This window comes from Meriones unguiculatus, chromosome 1 (assembly GCF_030254825.1).
Source record: "Meriones unguiculatus strain TT.TT164.6M chromosome 1, Bangor_MerUng_6.1, whole genome shotgun sequence".
Taxonomy (NCBI): Eukaryota; Metazoa; Chordata; class Mammalia; order Rodentia; family Muridae; genus Meriones; species Meriones unguiculatus.
In genome coordinates this window covers 151,439,087-151,451,249 of record NC_083349.1, presented here as the reverse complement: position 1 = coordinate 151,451,249, position 12,163 = coordinate 151,439,087, and the positions used below count along the sequence as shown (strand labels likewise).

Here is a 12,163-nt window from a genome sequence, read left to right as displayed (position 1 = left end):
CATGTGCAGCATGGAAAGGGGTGTGGTCCAGGACTCTGAGAGTATAAATATGAGAGCAAGAAAGAGAAGGTGTGGCGTTCAATGTGGCATTCATTGTGGCATTCGGTGTTGGCCTATGGTGTGTGGCAGTTTGGAGAGATCAAAGATCAGAGATAGTGTGGTGGTTTGGAGTAGACAGAAACTCTTCAGGACACAGCAATGTGGAGAAGACCAAGATTGATATAGTCAGAGATTGTTATAGAGCCCTAAAAGAATCCCTTGACCCTAAATAGCCAGAAGAAGTAAAGGAGGGCTGGGCTCCCTCTCCCCACTAACCTTTTCTCTCTACTTTTTAATGTTGGGGCTGTTGTAGAAGAAGGTAGAGTCTTATACACCCAAATAGAGTTTTTAAACAAGAGTGCCATAGGTGGTTCTCTGCTACAGTTTCCTATCCTGGATGGTCCAGAGCAGCGTTGCATATCAGAAGCAACAGCATTAAGGACCTATGGAATCAGGACCAGAATGCCTTGAGCATAGGATATGAAACAGGGAGCAGGGGAATAGGGCAGTTGAAGAAACAGTTCTTAAAGTCTTTGGAAACCAAGACTTTAACCTTCAAGAGCTAAAAAGATTACAGGAGTACTTCTATAAAAATTCCACTATCACTGTTTGGTTTTAGAAAGATCATTTTGTGCTCAGTTGGTTCTACATGAATACAAAGCCAAGGACTTCAGATTATATACTGTGTGTGAGGCCCTGGGCCTTACCTTTCGTAATCGGTTGTCCCATACTCTACTCCCTCCTTAGCTGGAATCCCCTAAGGTAGATAGCAAAGGTGCATGCACTCTGATACTATTTAAAAGCAGAAGTAGGTAGTAGGCATCGGTGAGGGTCGCTTGTAGGCTTAACTGAAAATCTTCAATGCGAAAGAAAGCTGATATTTTTCAGAGTTGACAAAATTTCAGAGTTGATAATCGGTATGTGCTCCAGTATTAACTTGTTAAGTCCTTCCAGATCATGCCTGGCAGCATAACATTTTAAAATTACCTACTGAAACAATTTGTATCATTTTAAAGTTGTGATATAAAAAAAAATGATGCACCCATGTTGAGTACTGTAAAGCGCTTGTCTGTGGTAAGATTTGGAATGTTACAGTTTAGAAGCCAAAATGATCTGGGGATATCTTTAGTCAGCGAATAGCCATTTAGTGCCCAGCTCTGTGCAGAAGGGAGCATCCTGTGACTAATAAGGCAGTCCTTTGGGGATGTACATTTACCTCATTTCCACTAGCCCAAAGCTTAAGAATGTCATCAGACAGCGTCTGTAAGAGATTTTTCTCATTCCCTAGTTCACATCTACCTGATGTTTTTGTTGTTGTTATTTGATGTATTTGAAGTGGCTTGGTTCAATGTTTTCTTTGTTCTGTTATTACCAAAACCTCATTAAATAATTACCACATTAGAGTATTTGAGGTAATCCAAATATATATTCATTCATTTTGGCTCCAAAATATGCCAGCTCCTCTTTTCATTTTCTTTTTTAATTAATTAATTAATTTTTTTATAAATTACAGTTAATTCACTTTGTATCCCCGGCTGTAGCCCCCTCCTTCATCCCTTCCCAATCCCATTCTTTCTCCTTCTTCTCCTCCCATGCCCCTCCCCATGTCCACTGACAGGAGAGGTCCTGCTCCCATTCCCTCTGACCCTAGCCTATCAGTTCTCATCAGGACTGGCTGCATTGTTTTCGTCTATGGCCTGGTGAGGCTGCTCCTCTTTTCTTTTCTTGAGGCAAGTGCTTTGCTTTTTTGCAATGACAGAATCAAGTTATGATTAAAGTCTGAGGGAACAAGAGGTCCTGTGAGAAATATGTGATAAACAGAAGAAAGAATAGCAGATGAAGGATAACCGAAAATCAAATTCAGGATGTCATGTCTAATAGCCTCCATTTTATTTTACTTTAATTATCTTGTACTTTTGTGTTTGCTTGTTTTGTATTTGGAGGGTTGGCACCTGTGTACATCAGAGGCTAGCAAGTATAGTTGGTTTCTTTTTCTCCTGTGTGGGTTCTGGGGACCAGATCAGAGTTGACAGCAAGCTCTTTTGTCCACTGAGCCATCCCGGAAATCTACTGTTTTTATTTGTAAATCACAGTTGCTAGGGGGAAAAATCCAATTTCTAGATGGTTTAATATTGCCTCTGAGTTGCGGTCCTTGCAAGCTGCAGTATAGCTATCAATTTCTCGTGATTGCCCTTAACTGCAGTTCTTGGTTCACAAATCAATTTCTCTACTGAATGTTAAGTTTCTAACGAGCAGGAATTTGGTATTTTTACAAGTTTGCCTCCCACCAGCCCACATCACCACCTGCCATATATCAGGTGTTGAGTAAATATTTGTTTTACAGTAAAGAGCCTGACTGGCATATATGAAAAAATAACTTAGACAAGTTGAATATGACTTTTTTTTTTAAATATAAATCCCAGTTTCTTACTCTTTCATGTACCTTGACTTCCATGAATCAGGAACTAAATGCATTAGTGAAAGTAGGTGTGGCTTGCTTCAACCAATCAATGCACAGCAGCACTCTGCTTTAGAACATGCACTTGGTCTCCAATCTCTGGTGCCTTGGGCCTACCTTTCTGTCTGGGCTGGTGAATTGGCACACAGGTAGGTCTCTGGGCTGGAGGCTGAGCATCCGCTGGACCCCAGTCTTTTTCTAGAGATTGTCTGGGTGACCTGAGGTCAGTGGTCCTGATTGCTTCCTTCACTGTGGGATTTTCTCTTGACTGGAAATCCCAGTCTCTGGTGTTGTGGGACCCTCAGTTCAGTCTGGGATGGTGATCAGAGTTGATATTCCAATCAAGGATCATTCATTAAAATAACCTACACCTCCCTGCACAGAGGTAGCCCATGGTGGCTCAGTCTCCAAAAGGGCTTCCTCCTAAGGGGAACAGGGGCTGTCTCTGACATGAACTCAGTGGCTCTTTGATCACCTTCCCCTGAAGGGGGAACAGCCTTACCAGTCCACAGAGGACTACAGTGCAGCCACTCCTGATGAAACCTGATAGACTAGGGTCAGAAGGAAAGGGAGGAAGACCTCCACTATCAGTGGACTGGGGAAGGGGCATGGGTGGAGTGAGTGAGTGAGTGAGGGAGGGCAGAATTGGGAGGGGATGAGGGTGGGGCTACAGCTGGGATACAAAGTGAACAAACTATAATAAATAAATAAAAATTATTAAAAAAAAAGAAAGTGCATGGGTTAGACTGGACTCACAGCCTCCTTTCTGGGTTCAGTGGGGAAGGATTTAATTGGCTGCTTAACTTCCTGAGGTGTAAGGGACCGAGCTTCCTTCCTGTTGATGAGGTCTGCCTTGCTAGTCAGCCTTACTCCCTCCAGGTAGCCTGTCTGCTGAAGTGCTGGGAGTTGACTGCTGGGAGAGAATTTAGTAGCCCCAGGAATAAAATTGAACCCGTTAAGGGCCACTCTTGCTGTTTTCTGCACTGTGTGCTCTCCTAATAAGCTCAGATCGCCAGGACTTCAGAAAGGCCTGTTTTCTGGAGGGCCAACCCTCCCCCTCTTTCCTCCTGTTAATTCAGCACTCCCATTCCCACACTTGAGGCGATGTGCACACAAAGGAATTTTAATGTACTGTTAAATTTTCATAAATATGTTAACTATAGTTTCCTAAAAATATTTTCTTTGCATTTAGAAAATTGCAAGCAAAACAGAAAAGTGAGAAAAAAAATTTGAAGAAAATGGTCCTGACCTTATCTTTAGACAATATCATCCCAGCAGCCACCACTTTACATCTCGGTGTTTTTAGGTGAATAGAATGTAAAATGTAAGGACATTTTAAATGTACCTAACGCAGTATTCCAATGGTTTCACAATATTCTTTCCAATCGTCCTCTGTCTACCTCACTCACATCGCATTAATTCTCCTGCTGTACTCCATGTAAATGAATGTGGAGCATGCAGAAAAGGAGTTTCTGAGAAAGTAGACCTAATATGAGTGAAAACTAAGGGATGAAACTGAACTTGTTAGCTGTGCTCTGAAGAGAACCTAGACACAGACTTGAGGCGACGTGTCTCATGGGCATCATTAGCGTTCTGAAGAAGCACCACATCCCTCAGGACTCTCTCGCAGCCCTAGTGAGCTAGGTGCACACTGCGTACCTGGAAGCTCCATTTAAGCAGTGAAGTTGAGAGCCCACAGTGATCACAGCCCCATCTATGCCTGAACCCGAGGTTTTAGCATGCCCTTAGTGACTCCACGTTTAAATGTGTAAACTGAGACTCACAAAACACCAAATATGCACTGCGGATGATTATTAGCTTCCTATGGTTGTCTTCATCCAGGCTTCTCCGTCTCCAAATCAATATTAGTACCCCCCCCCATGGTAAACACTTTATGCTTCACTCCAGGAAGCTGATTGCAAAGAGTGATCAGGATTTATAGCCACAGAACCATTAAATTATGTATTAACTGATAAAGAGCTCACCAAGTAAGAAACAGAGCTACAAAAGCACAAAAACTAATAAATAATATAAAAAGAAAAAAAAACAACAACAACAAAACAAAAACAAATCAGTGGAATATAACATGTAATATCTGAATCAAGAAAGATCATAAAGGTGTGGCATTTTGCAAATTATTATTATTTTATTATAACTTATAATAAGTAAAAGCTAGGGATCAAACAATCTGATTTTTATTACCAGAGATCTCATGTCCCATAGCAAGCCATACACTTCTGGAATTCTATTTACAAACTGTTTATTTTTAAATTTTATTCTATAAAATATAAAGTAATGAGACTTGAAAAGACTTGTGAATATGCTTGATTCCATAATATAGTATGTTTAATACCTATAAATGTAGTCAATTTTGAGGGTTGGAGTATAACTTTTTCAACATAAATAAATGATAAACTTTGAAAACACAATTATAAAAATTAGGATACAAAGGGAGATGTTTCAATCATTTTATATTTATCAAAGAAAATGAATTGATTGATTAAAATCTTTCAGTAAAAAAAAAGTTAAACTGATATAAAGTCGTAGTTCGATGCTATTCTAAGTTGAAAGAATATATAATAAAAATAATTAACTCAGAGCACACTTGATAAAGGATAAAAAAAACCTGATGTATTGGTGTGTGTGTGTGTGTATGCGCACTTGCACATGAGAGAGAGACAGGGGAGGGAATAGCTGTAAAAGGAGAATTTTTTGTACAGAACTTCAGAAATTGTACATTTCACAAATTAGATTTTCTTTAGATGAAAAGTAAAATAAATATCCTGACAAGGCCATTCATTCTTAAATCAAACCATATGCATTCTAGGTGAGCAAATACACAACCAAATATCAGAAAGTAAAAATGCTTTGATGATGACAATGGGATTGGCAGAAGTGATTAACATTTTGATCTTATTCCTTCAAAGTAGGCTATGGATGCCTATATAGAAAAGGCTCCTTCTTTTAGGTCAACATTTTGTTGTGTAGTTGCAGTCTTTACAGCACTCCTGGTTCTCTAGTCTCCACAGGCTCAGGAACCTCAGCTCTTCCTTATCTCTTGCTCTGTCTTCTGGAGAAGAAAGAAGATTTCTCATACACTGGACTGTTACATTCATTTTAGGTCTTTTTTTTTATGCTGAGTCATAATGTTACTGAAGTTAAATCTTAGCATCTAGTGTGTGGGTTTGCAAGGATCCCTTCTAACATTTGAAATGAATGTACTTGAGAGGAACTTTAGAGTTCTAGTGCAGTGAAATTCATCAAGAATCTCTCGAATTACTATCTTGAACCAAGGAAGGATCATATATTGAAAAGATAAAACCAGGCACTTACCAGGGGCACAATGTTCATCAGAAAACATATTGGTGTTTCTGGACTAAAATGAATGGGATGACACAAAGCAATTGTCACACACACACACACACACACACAAAGATAAAACAAATTTTGTGAAAGACGCTTTATAGATACCAAACAAGACCTCAAGCCCCTCTATACATGTTCTAGAAAGACATTCACATGTACAGCACAGGCGTGCATCAGAGTCTGAACTTCATGTATTATTCATTATTCTTGCAGCCTCAAGAGCAGCAGTCAATAAACTGCTCTGATTTGTATCAAGTTCTCTCACAACATCCTTGAAAATCAAGTTTCCTATAACAAAAGAGGAAGGAATCATTTTAAAATAGTACTTATAAACAAACGCATACATAAGTAAATATGGCTGCCATATTTTCTCAATTCATAGGACTAATAAAAAAGAAGTATATTTATTTAAATAACCTGGCCATTTAAAAATACATACTGGAAATACATATGACAATCCACAGACCTAAAGAAGCTAAATCACAAGGGGAACCTAGGGAGGATGTTTAATTCTCATTAAAAAGAGCAAATAGTATAGATACCAGAAGCAGTTGAAGAGAGAGAACAGGATGAGAACCTGTGATACTTATCCTCTGAAAGACTCCAACCAGCAGGAGATTAAAGCACATGCTAAGACTTAAAAGCAGACTTTGGACAGAGCTCTGGGAGGCCTATGAAAAATTGCAGGGTTAGAAGGACAGAAGGATCTGGACTGGGCAGGTACTCCTCAAGGAGATGAACAAAGCCAACAAATCTGGACCTAGTGGGGCCTGCAGACACTGATGGACCAACAAAGGATCATGCATGGAGAGATCATAGAACCCCTGCTCAGATACAGACCATGGGCAGCTCAGTATTCATGTGAGTTCCCTAGTAAGGAGGCAGGGGCTCTCTTTTACATAGAAAGCTATTACCTGCTCTGTGATTACTTCTCCCTAGTGGGAGGCCTGGCCAGGCCACAGAGGAGGTCAGTGAAGACAGTGCTAATGACAACTGATAGGCTGGGGTCAGATGGTAGGGGAGGAGGGCTGTCCATTTCTGAGGACTAGGAGATGGGGAGAGGGAAGAAGGAGGGAGGATAAGAAAGGGAAAAGACTAGGAAGGGGTTTACAATCCAGATGAGAGTTAAGGTTAGGGTTAGCGTTAGAGTTAGGTATAAAAATTAAATTAAAAAAAGGAAAAAAGAAAAGAAAACATAAAAGTAGAAGGCAGAGACTGTCTCAAATTCATCTTAAACAATTCATTAAGATACGAATACTGTAAATGTTACAATTGTATTTTAAATATATTTGAAGTAAAATTAGGTTTAGGTTTAGTTGTTCATAACCTCAACGTAGAGTTAAATGTTGGTGAGAACAAATGAAAGAAATGTGAGCTAGAAAACATATCAGTGTGAAACTATTTCAAAACTGTAGAACCCTAAAAAGAATTAATAATAATCTTCCTTCAAGGGCCAACATTTTTTTCTGTTTCATATTGTCTATAAGTATTATTTATTTAGCAATTTTATTACCATACTTCCATTTAATGTATACAGACAACTGTTAGGGAAACTGTCATAAAATACCATTGATCAGAAAATGAAACTGGTTTAGGACCAAAAGTATGTGATGGTTTTGTCTGCAAGTCCTTAACCTGTTAACATCCAAAGACTCATGTTGCATGCTTTGAATATTTACCATTGAGAGGGTTTTAATGCCCAGAGTGAAATGGATATACTGTTAAGAACTTTGTTTCAACCTGAAGTTAAATCTCATGACATTTGTGAAGTATGAGTATCATGCACTGAGATACACATTTGTCACTTAAACCACCTTTCTAATTCTAAATAAAAGTGTTTATAGCCAGTAGCTGGAAACAGCCCAGATGCCCCTCAACTGAAGAATGGATGCAGAAATTGTGGTACATCTATACAATGGAATATTACTCAGCAATGAAAAATAAGGAAATCATGAAATTTGCAGGTAAATGGTGGGACCTGGAAAGGATCATGCTGAGTGAGTTGTCCCAGAAGCAAAAAAGACACACATGGTATATACTCACTCATATAGACATACAACATAGGACAAACCCACTAAAATGTGTGCATCTAAAGAAACTAAGCAAGAGAGAGGACCCTAATTAAAACGGTCAATCCTCATCCTGAAAGGCAAAGAGGATGGACATCAGAAGAAGAAGAAAACAGAAAACAACCTAGGAACCTACCACAGAGGGCTTCTGAAAGCCAGAAGCAGAAAACAGGAAACAAACTAGGAACCTACCACAGAGGGCCGCTGAAAGCCTCTGCCCTGCAGACTATCAAAGCAGATGCTGAGCCTGATGGCCAACTGTTGGGCAGAGTGAATGGAATTTTATGTAAGAAGTGGGAAATAGTAAGAGCTGGAGAGGACAGGAACTCCACAAGGAGAGCAACAGGACAAGAAAATTTGAACACAGGGAACTTCCCAGAGACTCATACTCCAACCAAGGACTATTCATGGAGATAACCTAGAATCCCTTCACAGATGTAGCCCATGGCAGTTCAGTGTCCAAGTGGGTTACATAGTAATGGGAAGAGGGACTGCCTCTGACATAATCTGATTGGCCTGCTCTTTGATCACCTCCCCCTGAGGGGAAGCAGCCTTACCAGGCCACAGTAGAGGACAATGCGGCCACTCCTGATGAGATCTGATAGACTAAGATTAGAAGGAGAGCAGAACCTCCCCTATCAGTGGACTTGAGGAGTGACATGCATGCAGAAAGGGGAGGGAGGGTGGGATCGGCAGGGGAGGAGGGAGGAGCTTATGATGGGGGGATACAAAATGAATAAAGTGTAATTAATAAAAAATTTAAAAAAATATTAAAAAAAGGGCTTTACTTAAAGGATAGTTACTATTGATAAAAAAAAAGTACTTTATGTTTCTGGAGAGGTGGCTTCAAAGGTAGATTGCCAGTTGCCCAACCATGAGGACCTGAGATCAGTTCCAATCATCCATGTTACTGGGCATCATGGACCCTTTACTTAGGAAAAAGAGAAATCTCTGTACCATCGCCAGAAGAAACAGCCAACTCAAAGTTCACTGATACACTATTTAATCAGTAATTTGGAGAATGATAGAGGAACATACCTGGCATCTACATTTAGCCTCCACACACACTAGAGGAGGCACAAGGACTTGTACACACATGTAACACATGTTCAGTGACAAATACAGTGTGTTCATTTAATATTCCCAAAGATGGCATTAAAAACTTGCAAAAGGAGCCTTATGTGATAGAAAGTTAATGTAGGACAATGTCTGGGTCACGCTCCCTCATATTAGCATGGACAACACAGTAAGTCAAGCCCAGCCTAAACTACAAAATGAGACTAAGTCCCAAAAAAGAAAAAAAAAACCTTAAAAGTATTCTCTTTTTTAAAAATTAATTTATTTTTATTAATTAAGTTATTCACTTTGTATCCAAGCTGTAGCCCTCTCCCTTGTCCCCTCCCAACCCCACCCTCCCTCTCTTATCTCCTTCCATACCCCTCCTCAAGTCCACTGATAGAGGAGGTCATCCTCCTCTTCACTCTGACCCTAGCCTATCAGCTCTCATCAGGAATGGCTACATTGTCTTCCTCTATGGTCTGGTAAGGCTGCTCCCCTCTCAGAGGGAGGTGATCAAACAGCTCTCTACTGAGTTCATGTCAGAGACAGTCCCTGTTCCCCTTTCTAGGGAACCCATTTAGACACTGAGCTGCCATGGGTTACATCTGTGCAGGGATTCTAGGTTATGTCCATGTATGGTCCTTGGTTGGAGTATCAGTCTCAGAAGAGACCCCTGTGTCCAGATATCTTGTTTCTGTTGCTCTCCTTGTGAACCTCCTATCCCCTCCAGTTCTTTCTATCTCCCCTTTCATGCATAAGATTCCCTGCACTCTTCCTAAAGATTGGCTATGAGTCTTAGCATCTGCTTTCATACTCTGCTTGGTAGTGTCTTTCAGAGCTCCCCTGTGGTAGGCTCCTGTCCTGTTTCCCATTTTCTCCCTTTTCAGAAATTGCCGTACAATTGCACAATGAAATACTACTCAGCAATTAAAAACAAGGAAATCATGAAATTTGCAGGGAAATTGTTGGAACTAGAAAAGATCATCCTGAGCAAGGTATCCCAGAGCAGAAAGACACCCATGATATATGCTCACTTATAAGTAGCTATTAGACATATAATATATGATAAACATATTAAAATCTGTACCCCTTAAGATGCTAAACAAGAAGAAGGACCCTGGGTAAGATTATCAGACCTCACTCAGAACGGCAAATGGGACAGACATCAGAAGTATTTCTGTCCAAGAAATACTTTTTCTAAAAAACACTAAATACTTTTTCTAAGAAATACCAAATGTGCTAATTATTGACTAAATGCAGTAATGATTGAAATGTAAAACTTGTAAATGATCTGATTCTTCATATTTCTGGACATTACATATCAGATATTACCTAAATGCTCCTCATTGTATAGACATCCCCAAGTATGAAAATGAAATTATATGTTTTCTCTAATATAGTAAGTGATTGGTAACAAGGTGCTCTGACATTTTCTGTGGAATGTGCAGCATCTCATTTTCTTTGGTATTTGGCAGCCTATGCTTACGTTCATGGACTTTTCTGTAAGGCAGATGACAGGTGAGAGGAATGATGGAGAATCTGAGGAAGAATCATCAAAGAATATGATTCAGTCTTTCACAATGAACGGAAATTGTAGTCTATTGTGTGCTTTTCTCCTTTAAATTGTCTGTAATTTCCCCCTCCTCTCTGAGGATTGCCTATTTTATTATTTTTCTGCTTATAACTAAAGCAGTCATACATTTTTTACACAGATTACCAATTAGAATTGAGTGGCACAATGGCTCAGGTGCCCCACGAGCAATTTGTTTCCCTTCTTTCCTCAAGAGAGAGCAAAAGCTGTGCTAGGATATTGCATTTCATGAAACTTCGTAATGCTATTGAGTTTCTTGTGGTCTTTTGTGGTTTGACTAAGCCTCACATTCAGATATTTTGGAGAAGGCGTTTGGGATATGTTGCTAAGTTAAAACTGTTAGAGTAGAAGGTTTAACAAATGATCGAAATTTAAAACAAAAGTAATGTGATAAATTGCTCAAGAGACAAACTTTATGCTACAATGTTATTGGCACTTACAGAGTGATAGAAATGACAAATATATGTATTTATTTTTTGCTGAAACATTGGTTTGTGAATATTTAATAATGTTACTGAAGACAGTAACTATGGCTGGATAGAATCTTGATAGATTGAAAACAAAATACATGGGTTCTGGATACATGTTTTAAGTTATTTAGTGCAGTGGACCTGAGAGAGATATATTTTAAAATGTATTTGTGGCTTCCCTTGGTGGCAGAAATTCAGAAGAGCATTCCTTCCCTATGGTTTTAGAGACACCCATTTCTTTCTTTCTTTCTTTCTTTCTTTCTTTCTTTCTTTCTTTCTTTCTTTCTTTCTTTCTTTCTTTGTTCTTTCCTTCTTTCTTACCTTCTTTCTTTCTTCATTTTACATCACAATCATAGCCCCCTTCCTCCTCTCCTCCAGGTGCCAGCCTCTCTTCTTCTTCCCCCATCTCCCATCTCCTTTTCTTCAGATAAAGGGATTCCCAGACACCCACCATCATCAGGACTGAGCAGGTCCTCTTACCCTGTGGCCTGGCAAGGCAACCTCACCAGGGAGGATGGAAGAATGGGAGGATAATAGTACATGGAGGGGATAGGAGAACCATAAGGAACCAACAGAGTCAACAAATGTGGGCCAGAAGGAGCCTTCAGAGACTGAAGCACAAACCAAGAATCCTGCATGGATTCAAAGGCCTTCTGCTCAGATACATCTGACAGGCAGCTCAGTCTCCACGTGGGTCTCCTAACAAGGAGAGCAGGGACTATCTCTGACCTGCACTCTGTTGCCTGCTCTTGGAGCACTTCCCCTGCAGGCTACTTTGCAAGGCCACAGAGGAAATGGACCCAGGCAGTCCTGATGAGACTTGATAGTCTGGGGTCAGTTGGTGTGCAAGAAGGGTTCCCTATTCTAAGGACTACAGATGTGCATTGGAGGGGGTGGAAGAAGGCAGGAGGGTGGGGCCAGAAGAAGACAAGGGATGGGCTATGGGCAGAATGTAGTAAATAAATTAAAAACATATAAATTAAAAGCAAGCAGGAAAGTCCATGTCAGAGTCAGTCCCTGCTCTCCTTACTAGAAGACTCACATGAAACTTGTGGTGCCCATCTGCTACATCTGTGTGCTAGGTGTGGTATATTCATGGTCCTTGGTTGAT

The 12,163-nt window shown here is 40.0% G+C and overlaps 1 protein-coding gene across 2 annotated transcripts in view; it reads left to right on the top strand.

Moving 5' to 3' along the window:
• Cntn5 (contactin 5) overlaps positions 1-12,163 on the top strand; it is a 1,228,807-nt gene that overhangs the window by 45,750 nt on the left and 1,170,894 nt on the right. The gene's annotated exons all lie outside the window — the stretch shown is intronic.